Source organism: Bombyx mandarina, chromosome 20, assembly GCF_030267445.1.
Source record: "Bombyx mandarina strain Sakado chromosome 20, ASM3026744v2".
In the NCBI taxonomy this organism is placed as follows: Eukaryota; Metazoa; Arthropoda; class Insecta; order Lepidoptera; family Bombycidae; genus Bombyx; species Bombyx mandarina.
In genome coordinates, this window is record NC_143226.1 from 4,248,025 (window position 1) to 4,261,834 (window position 13,810).

General features: G+C 35.3%; 1 long non-coding RNA gene across 1 annotated transcript; it reads left to right on the top strand.

Moving 5' to 3' along the window:
* The first annotated feature begins 470 nt into the window (after positions 1 to 470).
* LOC149500675 (uncharacterized) lies at positions 471 to 4,435 on the top strand. The gene is made up of 2 exons (XR_016324823.1): positions 471 to 668; positions 719 to 4,435. It is a non-coding gene; the product is annotated as an uncharacterized LOC149500675 (long non-coding RNA).
* Positions 4,436 to 13,810: the final 9,375 nt, after the last annotated feature.

The window sequence follows — 13,810 nt, forward strand, 5'->3', positions numbered from 1 at the left end:
AAAAATTTTGTTAAAGTTAGTATCAAAATAATGTTCTTTAAAATACTAGTAGCGACATCTGTTAACAACTATTTGGCACACCTCATCATAATTGTCTATTAAAAGAATAAAAATAATGTTAGTCTGTGAACAACCTCAAAGCATGTTTTATTAGGTTATGGGCCCAGTCCCACTTTTAACAAATTATTAGAAGTTATTCGGTGCAATAGTTTCCTAAAAGTGAATTATGTCGACGTCGGGTTACCTAATTAATGTGCCGAAACTCAGAGGTCGCGAAAATTTCGATGATTGGGCGTTCGCAACAAGTAATTTTTTGCTACTCGAAGGCTTGGAGAACTTGGAGTACTTGGAGAACCTTCCCGCGGAAGTCAGTGAAGCTGAGATGAAAAAAGCCAAAGCCAAACTCGTCATGACTATTGACTCTTCGTTATACGCGCATATCAAGAGTGAGACTACAGTAATCGGTGTATGGAATAAATTGAAACAATTGTTCAATGACACCGGGTATCAACGATTCGCCTCGAAAACTGTGATTCGATGACAAGCTACGTATCTCAAATAGTTGAAACTGCGCAGAAATTGAAGGGCACAGGATTTAAAATCACAGATGAATGGATTGGATCATTACTTTTGACTGGACTCCAGATAAGGTTTCACCTATGATAATGGCGATCGAACATTCAGGAATTGCCATTAGCGCTGACGTCATTAAGACAAGGCGATCGAACATTCAGGAATTGCCATTAGCGCTGACGTCATTAAGACAAAATTGCTCGATATGTGTGAGGAGGTTGGTACTACTGAAAAAGATTCTGCATTTTGGTCAAAACAACAGCGGTGGAAAAGTGGAAACACTAACCGTGGTGTGAAATCACAAACGTCAACGTCAAATAGTGACAGAAATGACAGTGAAAGTTCAAATGGCGGTAAACAAACAAAATGTTACAATTGCAAGAACATAGGGCATTTTAAAAATAAATGTCCCGAACTAAAAATAAAGAAAACCTTAAATGCTTTTAGTGCTGCATTTTTTAACGGAAATTTTAGTACAAAAGACTGGTACGTCGATTCGGGTGCAAGTGCACACATGACGGCAAGTCTAGATTGTTTAATGTTTACAGCTAAATAGACCCGTGCATGAAAACAAAGAAATAGTAGTTGCAAATCAAATGACTGTTCCTGTTGTGAGTGTTGGTGAAAAACAGATAACAACGAATGTAAATGGTTCTCAGTATGATGTCATTGTAAAGAATGTTTTATTCATACCGAAGCTCACGACAACCAAAAAAATAGTATCAAAATAATGTTCCTTAAAATACTAGTAGTGACATCTGTTAATAACTATTTGGCACACCTCATCATAATTGTCTATTAAAAGAATAAAAATAAAGTTAGTCTGTGAACAACCTCAAAGCATGTTTTATTAAATTTCATAGTTTGAAGTTTGTAACCTGTGATTTATCATAATTTATTTTCATTCCAATAGACTGCATTAACTTATTACAACTGTCCAAACACCTATCAGAGAGGGTTGCCATTAGTGAATCATCTCCCTGAACAATAATATCAAGTGCATATTCTCCATTTTGTTCAAGACACATCCATTGACACTGTTGCATGCAGCTCCAGTGTCCATTTTGATGGGAATCTTGATGGTATTGACTGTGAAATCTTGAATTATTTTTTTGCCAGCATAACCAACAAAGAAATCTCCTTCAGCTTCATCCTTTTTGTTCTTATCTGGATCCTCAAGGACATTGACTTGCTTATGATAAAAATTTTGTTTCTTGGCTGATCTGCATACTTCACTAAAATGGTTAAGTTTCTTGCACTTCAGACACTCCTTGCTGTATGCTGGGCATTTATTTATATTGTGAGATATGTCAGTTTCTGCAGTTCCTTATTGACTTTTTATTTACATATAGGATGGAGGACTCGTCGCTGTCCTTTGAGTTTGTTTTTTCTTTTATATCGACGCAGGAAAGCGATCTTGTCGTATCTCGAAAAAATGCGAATATGAGTTTTAAACATCATTCGATTCAGAAAAAAATACCGTATCAAATGGTCATCTCATGGAACATACAACATTTCAGTTACTATTGATTCTGATGATACTCATAATGATTATGTTTGCCATTCTGTTGAAGTTCTACATGAAGCAGATAATCATCAAATTTTGATTGACCAAAAACTTAAGAGCGCAGATGATAGTAACGAAAATTACAAATATAATAGAAGATGTAAAAAGAAATTAGAGTTTGAAAAATCTTACCTTGATTGTTTTGATGACGAGATGCTACAACTTTATTGCTAAGTGAAGCGTTTCCATCGGAAGATTCTAACTCATCATGGAGCGAAGACAATTACGCATCTGATGATTCTAGATTAATCACAGTCAAGAAGAAAAACAAGAAGAAGAATCGAAAGAAAAAAGAAAAAAATAATTTCATATTAACAACCGACTAATAGTGAGTTAAACAGAAAACCTAAAAAAAGATAGTTAAAGAAAATAAAGATCTTCAGGAATGTCTTATACTAATGAAAAATGCTGTAATATGCCACCTAAAGCTATGAATCCATGTGTAACGGTTAAATGTAAACTGAACTGAAAGACGTTTCCAGATTTTTGATTATTATTGGAGTCTTGGTAGCCTGCAACGCCAGAGGGATTGGATCGCAAAAAGCGTGATAAAGAAAGAAGTAAAGACTCATACTACAGATAAAGGTGATTCTTCTAGGAGGAATTGCACTTATGAGTGTTATATCAACGAAGGAGAAGGCAGGAGACAGGTATGTCAAAAGTTTTTACTAAGTACATTGGATGTAACACAAAGGTTCATATTGTATACATTAAAAAATGCAAGTGAAGGATTTTCCAAAATAGATGGCCGAAAAAACAATGGGGGTCGTAACAGAACATCTGAAGATGTGATAAATAATTCTATCACTTTTATTAAGTTACTGCCTTTAGTACCGTCACACTATTGCAGAAAAGATTCAACTCGACTTTATTTACCAAGTGAGTTTAAAAACATTTCAAATCTTTACCGCATTTACACTAAATATTGTGACGATGGGAATGTAAAAGCAATGTCTTTCAAAGTTTTTTCCAACTGGCTAAGAGAGAATTATAATATTGGCTTTCACATTCCAAAGAAAGATAAATGTACAATATGTATGACCCAAACTTACGATGTTAAAAATGCGGAAGATATGGCTTCATATAATAGTCATTTACAGGAGAAAGACGAATCATATAAGAGATTTAACTTCCACCAAAATCTTAATGCCGTAGATTCAACTGTTATATGCGCCAGTTTTGATATGCAAAAAGTGCTTAATACACCCCATGGAGAAAATAATATGGCACTTTATTATACGAGAAAGATAGCCGTATATAATTTTACAATTTACGAGAGCAATACTCAAAAAGGATATTGTAATCTATGGACAGAAGTTGATGCACACCGAGGCGCAAATGAAATTGCCACATGCCTGTATAAATATATTCAGGAAGTGGATCAAAGACAGAATGTCAAGAAATTATTTTTTTACTCTGATTCTTGCTTTGGCCAGAACAAAAATAAAACTATTAGGTATGTTAAGGTATGTTCTGCATCAGCCCCATAATTTAGAGGTTATTCAAATAAATTATTTAATTCCCGGGCACACTTTTATGCCCGTGGACAGTATGCATGCTACTATAGAGCGTGCTGTAAAAAAAACAACCATATGGGCTCCTTCTTTATGGCCTATGGTTATAGAGATGGCTCGTAAAAACCCAGCCCCATACAATGTTTCTGTTTTACAAGGCAAATAATTTATAAGTTTCTATTCAATTTTAGACCAGTCTTTTAAAAAGGTTAAGAAACTGCAGATTTCCAAAGTTTGTATAGCAACATTTAAAAAATCGAATCCAAACATTATGTTTATAAAACATTCTATGTTACCAAACACTGATGCCACAGAAATATCTTTGGGTATTCTGAACGATGCTGAACCAAAGGTCTGCCTATACCCAGCAAAATTACCTATTACATTACAAAAATATAATAATTTAAAAAAGCTTGTCGACAAAGGAATAATTCCAAAGGCATACGCCAATGAACACTTGAAATTAAAATACGATAAAAGTTGAAGATTTGCTGGAAGAAACAGATGATGAAGATGAATAGTAATCCAGATAATCTCTTTCTGCTAATTTTCGATCGTTTGTTAGAATTGCCGTCATTTTTATTTTTATTAAATACTTACTTATAGCTTACAGTTAAATTGGTTTCAGGGAGTACATACCTATAAAAAAAAATATTTTGTCGTTTTATTTTATTTTTGTTTAGAGATCTGAAATTCTGTTTTTACATTTTTGATTTCATTAAATAAAAACATTATCTAGCATACTGCATTTTATTTGTGTTCCGCCAATTATGTAATACTAGTTAAAACAAATAGCAAAAAGATGAAAAATAAACATATTCATTTAAAACACACTAACTGTCATCATAAATAAAACTTACATTTAGATACAGCAAGTTTGATGCCAGTCATTTTGAACAGGTTGCTGATAGTTCGAACATTTATGTTTTGAGATACAGCATATTCAATGTTTCTATTTTGAAAATCAAATGCTGTATCTAGTATTAAATCCAATTACACTAATCTTAGAATGACCCTCTAAATTGCAAATGGAAGGTTTTATTTTAAAATGTTATCACTTAAAATATGGTAGTTTTATGTCTACTAGTTACATTATAATGAATTTTTGAAATAGTTTTTTAGCTTTGGTGCACAGTTACATATTTCGAGATACGACAAGATCTCTTTCCCGCGTCGATATATTTTCTAGAGGTTTCGGCACTCAGTAAGTATTTCAGAACATAATCCATGTTAATTTACTATCGTCTTTCGACATTATCGTGTTTTGAGATTATTATATTTGGAATCCAACCCTGAAATTATTTTTCCAACTGTCAACCCTTCTCTAAGATCTCCAAGTTCACATTGAATGCCGCGATTTATTACTCTTTGAAAATAATCCTCCAACCTGTCTTCACCTTGTGTAATATTAAAAAACTCCTTCCTTGCTATAGTTAGACTTTACTTTGGTTCAAAGTACGCTCTAAAATTTTTGAGCACCTGTTCAAAAGTATGTGATTCAGATGCGTTTAAGTTGAAAGAATTGTAGATTTTGATTTCATTTTCGCAATAAAATTCAGCAGAATTGATATTTTTCTTTTGTCTTTGGCGTTGTGGCGGTAGCCATCATACAACACAAGATATTTGACAGATGCCTGAATCTCGCTTACGACATTTTCAAGATAAGTTCGCATATATACAAGTTCCGAACAACAACATTTGGACCGTCGGTCTACCGAGCAATATCACCCGCTCGGTGGAAGATCTTCCCTTTGTCGTATATTTCTATAGCGTCATCAAGACCATTAGCAGACAAATATATCTCCAACTTTTGACGATAAATCTTAAAATTTTCAGCAAGGTTAGTTTCAGTTTCACCAGGACAGGTGGGCGAGCAAAGTCTCAGCCAATGCGTGATCAGTATTCGGGAAGTAGTCAGCCGCGGCAACGATAAGGCGATTATCCTGACGCAAAGGCTTATCGAAGTACCGTTCCGACGTTGATTTCATGTATTTTCGGATTGATTCGAGGCCCAGGTCGTCGTGTAGGCCAACCACGTAGGTTCCTCACGAACCACGGAGCTCCGATGGCTAGCCTGCTAAAGCGGGATTGTAGGAATTGGAGGGTGTCTATATGTGCGGGCCGCGTGAGCGAACACCACACTCGCGTACAATCATGACGATCCTTATGCAAGCTTTGTAGCGTACAATCATGACCATCCTTATGTAAGCTTTGTAAAGTGTCCCCATGTTCCGAAGGGATATTTTACTCCGCTTACAGATCATGGGGTAGAGTATGCCGAGAATAAACGCGGCACGGTGGCGGACTGATTTTCATGGATGCATCGAGGGTGACTCCCAGGTACTTAAAATATTGCAGGATAAATTTAAGTCGGTGTCATGCGAAGCGCATAGACCTACATGCTGGTGTAACGTGACTACGCTTGACTTGACGAACCGGCAGTACTGCGCGGCATCATAATGACCTTCAAAGGTTTTGGAAAATGGAGGAAATTAATTCCCTAAATGAGCTTATTTTCACCCCCGAGGAAAAATTATGTGACTTACATTTTATTGAAAATATGCAACATGTTCCTAGTGGGTTTCAGTTAAATGCCTAAGAAAGAAATCCCTGAAGAGGCATTCGGTGATTCATTTTATTTAGTCAAAAACGTTCCTTAAATTTAGAGTGTTGAAATTTATATCTAAATAATCAACATTAAGTACTGCTACCGACATCTGTAGTCACTAATGTGAAACTAACCTATATTAGTATTTGTATGTTTTATCTGTATATGTTTTTTTAATGAATAAAAACTAGTTTTCACTTGAGTCTCAACGTGCTAGTTTGGTTACAGGTTATGGGCCCAGAATTACGTGGTTTTTTTTTCCGTCACGAACTTGCAAGTTAGTGCTGTATAAGTTTGTGTGGACTGAGAATACACTGAGCCGGTGAAAATGAGTTCGAATTATGTTGTAAGCGTGCCAAAATTAAAAGGTCGCGAGAACTACCAGGTGTGTGATTTCGCCGCGAAGAATTTTCTAGTACTGGAAGGTACTTCGGACTGTATCAAAGTCACGAATGCGAATTCACGAATGTCAGCCGATGCGAAAACCAAGGCAAAATTGATTCTAACGATTGACTCGTCGCTATATGTATATATCAAGGATGTTGAAAATACGAAGAAATTATGGGAAAAATTAAAGCATTTATTTGATGATTCAGGATTTACTAGAAGGACCAGCTTGTTGAGAACTTTGATATCAATTCGTCTTGAAAACATGTACATCTATGACGTCCTATGTTACTCAGATCATAGAAACGAGCCAAAAATGGAGTGGATCGCGCTTTCATATTAATGATGAGTGGGTAGGATCATTGCTTTTAGCTGGATTATCTGAAAAATATTCGCCAAGGATAATGGCGATTGAACATTCGGGCATTAATATAACGGCCGACGCCATTAAAACAAAATTGATGGACTCGGAGGAAGACAGTGGCGACGTTAGCGGAGCATTTGCGAGTTATCGAAAAAAGTATGGCGCCAATACCGGAAGAACTCAGACGTCAACGTCAATGTCAAAACAGAAAGTAATCAAATGTTACAAATGTAAACAAACGGGACACTATCGTAATCAAAGTCCTAAGGATGTAAAAGATTCATCACATAACAAATTCAGTAAACGTAAACAAACAAATGCGTTCAGTGCCGTGTTCCTAAATGGTTCTTTTTCGAAGAATGATTGGTCCATTGATTCAGGTGCTAGTTGCCCATTTGACAGCGAATGAACATTGAATTACAAACGTGTGTCGAACAATCATACAGTCCAAGAAATTATGGTTGCGAATAAAAAAATAAGGAACTTCGTTCCAAAAGTGTCTGTCAAGTACTCTGGTGATGTCAGATTAACAACATTGACAGATAATTGACGTGGTTGTTGAAGGAGTATTATGTGTACCTAGTTTGACGACGAATCTCATCTCCGTAAGTCAATTGATCGCAAAAAGCAACAAGGTCCTGTTTAATGATGATGGCTGTCCAATATTTAATAAGTGTAATGAGCTAGTTGCTACAACTTGCTTATTAAATGGAGTTTACAAGTTGAGAATGCCTGAAAGGCTGGTTGCAGTGGTGACCTCGAGTGAAATTCGTCGGCATCGTCGGCTTGGTTATGTCAACAGTAACTATTTAAGTAAAATGCAGGAAGCTGTGGAAGGTCTTACACTTGATAGAAAGGCAGAAATATCGAAGTCGTCATGTATAGTGTGTTGCGAAGGGTAACAAAATCGTTTACCCTTTCCACATAATGGAAATAGAAGCGATGATCTCCTACAGATAATACATACGGATGTGTCTGGGCCATTCAAGAATGTGTCGCTTGGTGGTTCCAGATATTTTATTTTATTTTTTGATGACTATAGTCGCTACATCTATATTAATATTTTGAAAAACAAAAATGAAGCTTTTGAATATTTTCAAAGATACAAAGCTGAGGTGGAGAATAAATTAAACAGAAAAATTAAGATTCTTTGAAGCGACAATGGGAAAGAATTTGTGAATAAAGATTTTGATAATTATTTAAGTAAAGCAGGAATAGTTCATCAGAAAAGTAATCCATACACACCAGAACAGATCGGCTTGGCAGAGAGATTTAATCGTACTGTGGTGGAAAAGGCAAGGTGTCTGCTCTTTGATGCTAAAATGGACGAAAGCTTTTGGGCTGAAGCAGCCAATACTGCTGTATACTTACAAAATAGGATAGTGACGGCAAATTTTGAATGAAACACCTTTTGAGATGTGGAATGGAGTAAAGCCAGATATGCTAATATCTGGCTTGTAGCATGTTAAAAATTATTTGTAACATAATATTGTTATTATTACATAAATTGTAAGATGTAAAAATAGATTTAAATTTTAATAATTAATTGTGTGTTGAGCGGTCAAACGATCCGTATTTTTATATAGTGACTGCGAGTGAACAAAGTTGTTTTTAATGTAGAAATATAAAATAAATGCATATGTACAGCTAGACACACTTTGTATCGGCCCTCGCCAAGTCAGTCAGCTGGTCGATTTAATGCGAGACGCTTGCGCTTCCTTAATAACTTTGGCTGTACTGTCGCTTTATGTTATTGTTTCACATACCTCCACTCTCTTCCCCTTCTTTGAGTTTGTGCTTTCTGTTCTTTGAAAATAAACTGATAATGTTTTAAACTGTGCAGGTGGTTTAATTTTACAACACTTCAAGCCACTTAGGGTTATTTAGAAGTATAGTGATGATGCACATTCCAAAAGAGTAGCGCCTCAAATGGAATAAAAAGGCTGTAAAAGGGATTCTAGTTGGTTTCTCAGCGGATGTAAAAGGTTATCGAGTCTACAATCCAAGCACTAAGGATATCACAACAAGCCGTGATATGATCATTATAGAAAATGCCAAACAAACGGAAAATGTAGTCCAGATTGAGGAAACTGAACAATCACAATCCATTGCGGATTCAGTGGGAGACACATCGTATGAATCAGGAAGTGAAATTTTTCATGATGATAATGATTAGACTTATGTACCAAATGATTCTACTGATGACAGTGTGGAAAGTGTTGTGAGTGTTAAAAGAAGTGATTCCTCTAGGCAAAGAAAGAAGCCGAACAGGTATGGTCATTCTAATATGTGTTTAGAAAGTTGTGTTATTCAAAACGTTTGTGAACTTTCACTTGACGAGGCTCTAAAAGGACCAGATAGGGAACAGTGGTTAGAGGCAATAAGGGATGAATTACAGTGTTGGAACTTACTGATGCACCTAAAGACAGTACCTCTAAAAGGACCAGATAGGGAACAGTGGTTAGAGGCAATAAGGGATGAATTACAGTGTTTTGATGATAATGATGCTTGGGAACTTACTGATGCACCTAAAGACAGTACTATAGTTAAATGTAGATGGGTTTTGTGTAAGAAATATGATAGTGAAATTAAGGTTAGGTTCCGTGCCAGACTTGTAGCTAAAGGTTTTTCACCAGAAACATTTTTCACAAGAAACAAGTAGATTATAAAGAAACCTTCTCGCCTGTTGTTAGACATACAACATACGACTTTTGTTTTCACTATCACTCCAATTAGATCTTGATGTTACACATTTAGACGTAAAAACTGCTTTTTTAAATGGTAACTTAGAGGAGAATAACTCTAAGAAAGTGTTAAAACTTAATAAAGCCATCTATGGGCTTAAAACAGGCGTCCAGGGCCTGGAACAAAAGGGTATATAGTTGTTTAATTAAAAATGGTTATAAGAAATCTAAATTAGAACATTGTATGTATACAAAGAAAATTGGAAATATGGTAATTATAGTGGCCCTTTATGTCGATGATTTTTCCATTTTCTCCAATAATAGAAAGGAAACTAATAGCCTGAAGGAAATATTGTCAAGTAAATTTAAAATTAAAGATTTAGGGCAAGTAAAACAGTGTCTTGGGATGAATGTTAAATTTGATAAAAAGGAAGGAAGGGTCTGTTACTTTAAATCAAGAAAGTTATTGTTGAATAAATAAATTTATATAGTAGATCATAAAAGTATTTGTAAACGTTTTGGTACAGATTATTCAAATTGATGTGTGTTATCTGTGCAACCTGTGCTAATGTATTCTGATGTGGCTTGAGAACAAATATATTTTCATTGTGTCCTTTATAAGAAATCTGATTAGAGTTCTATTGAAATACTGCCAAATTCCAATAGGTTAAAACCCAGCCCAGGCATAAAACAATTACATATTTCAATAATAACTTTACATTAAGAGCAAGATTATAACCAGTATAAAATTAACCTACAATGGAGGTTATGAACACGATGAAAATTGAGAAGTTTGATGGAAGAAATTTCAAATGATGGAAGTTCCAAGTGAAATGCGCATCAAGAGCAAAAGGATTGAACATAGAAAAGTCAAGACCAGTAGAAATCAGTTCGCAAGTGCAGTGGGATAAAGATGACGGCATGGCCATGTTCATTCTAACATCGTCCATGGATTTGAACCAGATATCTCTTATAGAAAACTGCGAGATAGGTAAGCAAATCATGTCAAAATTAGAAGCCATCTATCAACAGAAATCAGAATATAACAAAATGTTGATTCATGAAGAATTCTATCAATATTCATATAGTACCAGTGACACGATGGCACAGCACGTGTCCAAGGTAGAAAGCTTAGCAAAGCAGCTACGGTAGATTGATGAGAAAATCAGTGACACTGCAGTAATGACTAAGATTCTAACTACATTACCATCAACATACCGTTCACTTAGACAAGCATGGTTATCACTTGATGAAAAAAGTCAAACGATTCAAAACCTCACTTCTCGCCTAGTAGATGAAGAAGCCAGCCTTGCCAATGATGCAAGTAATAATGAGACAGCACTAGTAACATCGAAAGACAATTTTAAATCTAGAATTAAAAATAAACAGATTATTTCAAATCATCAAAGAACAAGTCATAGATTTGTATGCTACAACTGCAATAAAAGAGGCTACTTTGCAAAAGATTGAAGAATGCCAAAAACAAAATATAATAATAAACCTAACAGTATGTTGGCATTCAGTGCTGTGTTGAATGAACACGAGGAAGAGGCATGGATCTTGATAGTGGAGTGTTAATGCAGATGACTTTCAAGCGGGTATAATAATAAACCTAACAGTATGTTGGCATTCAGTGCTGTGTTGAATGAACACGAGGAAGAGGCATGGATTCTTGATAGTGGAGTGTTAATGCAGATGACTTTCAAGCGGGACTACTTCTGCGAGTTAAGCGAATCTCAACATAATGAGTCTGTTAAATTGAGTAACAGTCAGAGTATCAAAGTATGTGGTATAGGAACTATACTGATAGACAAAAAGGTTAATGGTACATGGGAGAGATGTAAACTTGAGAATGTTTTATATGTTCCTGATTTGCGAAGAAATTTGTTTCCTGAAGGTGCTGCCACTAGAAGAGGATGTACTATAATGAAAAGTTGTGAAAAAGCAATGATTATGAAAAATAATGTTGTCGTTATGTTAGCACATCTAACAGAGACCAACTTGTATGAACTAGATGTTAAAACAATTAAACAAGAAAATTGTAATATTGTACAAACAGATATACAAGTTTGGCATGAAAGATTAGGACATTTGAATGTAAAGGAGCTTCAGAACATGAGTAAGAATGGTGTGATTCCTGTTACTTTGAGTGGAAATCAGGAATTTGTTTGTGAAGCATGCCAATATGGGAAGCAAGCAAGCCCCTTCTTGAAATTTACCCGAGGTCCAACACAGCCTGGTGAAATTGTGTACAGTGATGTGTGTGGTCCTATAGAAGAACCTTCTGTGTCGGGTATGAAGTATTTTGTTTTGTTCAAAGATGGAGCTACAAGTTATCGCCATGTTTACTTCATGAAGCATAAGAGTGAAGTATTTCAATGTTTTCTGAAGTATAATGCAATTGTGAAGAACAGATTTTAACGTGTTTTGCAGATACTACATAACAGATAATGTTTGTGAATATGTAAACCAAGAATTTACATTATTTTTGGAAAATAAGGGAATAACACATGAACGTACTGCTTATGGAGCAGTACGTTCATGTGCTCCTCAACAGAATGGGAGAGCAGAAAGAGAAATGCGTTCTATAATGGAAACTGCAAGGACAATCTCATATGCAAAGAATATCCCCTTGAACATGTGGGCAGAAGCTGTCAACTGTGCCATATATTTGTTAAATACAAGAACATCAATCCAGACAGGAGATATTACAGCATTTGAACTGTGGCATGGAATGAAACCTAATTTGCTACATATCAGAACATTTGGATCCATTGGTTATGTACATGTACCAAAAGAAAAGCGACAAAAGCTTGCCAAGAAAAGTGTGAAGATGTTGTTGGTTGGATATGACTATGACAATTACAGGATGTTTGATAAAAATACTAAGAAGATATACTAAGAAAAAATTTCAAGTTTAATAGGTAGCTCTCGAAATATTATTCAGGTTCGTAGGTTTATGCGTAGGGTCAAGAATGACAACGGGGTAATTACATTTCAACCAACACGTACAGTGGCAGTGACATTTGCTTCTACACAACTCCCACAGTACGTATACTTGGATTTTTGGCGACATGAGGTATCGCAGTATATTCCCCAAGTAAAACAATGTCTAAGATGTTTGAAGTATGGTCACATAACTGACAGCATATACAAGACCGCCTTTATCTCGAACACGAAGACAGATTCTAAATTTGTAGGGCTTCTGAATATGTAATTATAGATTTTATAAAACAGGGTCTTTTAGTAACATCGTCATCTGGTTATAAACAGATATGTCTTAAAATAATTAGTCAGTTTGTCGTTCATTCTTAATTTAAAAACCTTGGTGATTTATGTAAACATCATCAAACAAGCCTGCTAAGACTGATAATAGAAAAATATTTGCAAATAAGATGTCACCACATTTGTAAATCAGAAAACGTAGCTCAGGCAGTAAAGTCAAAGAGAAAAGTATTCCGAAAACAAACACAAAGAAACGGGTTTTGATTTAATAATTATTGAATTATTATATTTTCATTTCATTTTTTGTTATCACTAAATTTATTTCAATAAATCTACAAAATATTTACTTTGTAACCTGTTTTGTTTAACCATTATCTTGATAAACAACGAAAGAAAGGTAACTTAATCATTTGAGCAGACATCCCTAAACACGCACACCTTGACAGTGTGACCACAATAAGTACACCACTGGTACTCACACATATCGCGCAATTGAAGACTGTTTATGCGCGTTGTTTGTTGACATGGCTCCATCTTCAAAGCAAAAAAGGTTTACAGTCAAATTCATAGAGGCGACGACTATAGTGTTGGGCGTTAAGCGCTTTTATCAATATTTTTATGAGTGTCATGAACATTTCGTATTAAAAACAGACCACGGATCGGTTCTAACTCTTTTTAGTAAAAAAAAACGGTAGGTATATGAGTGAACGCCGCGCTTCGTTTACAAAGATATGCAATAATATTATCTGCCTATAACTACGTAGTACAATACATAAGTAATAAAAACAATATTGTGGCAATTACTTTTCCCGTTAGCATAGCAGCGAACAAGTCAGCTGATAGCAAACAAAGCGAGAAACTACCTATATGAATGCAATACTAGAACCG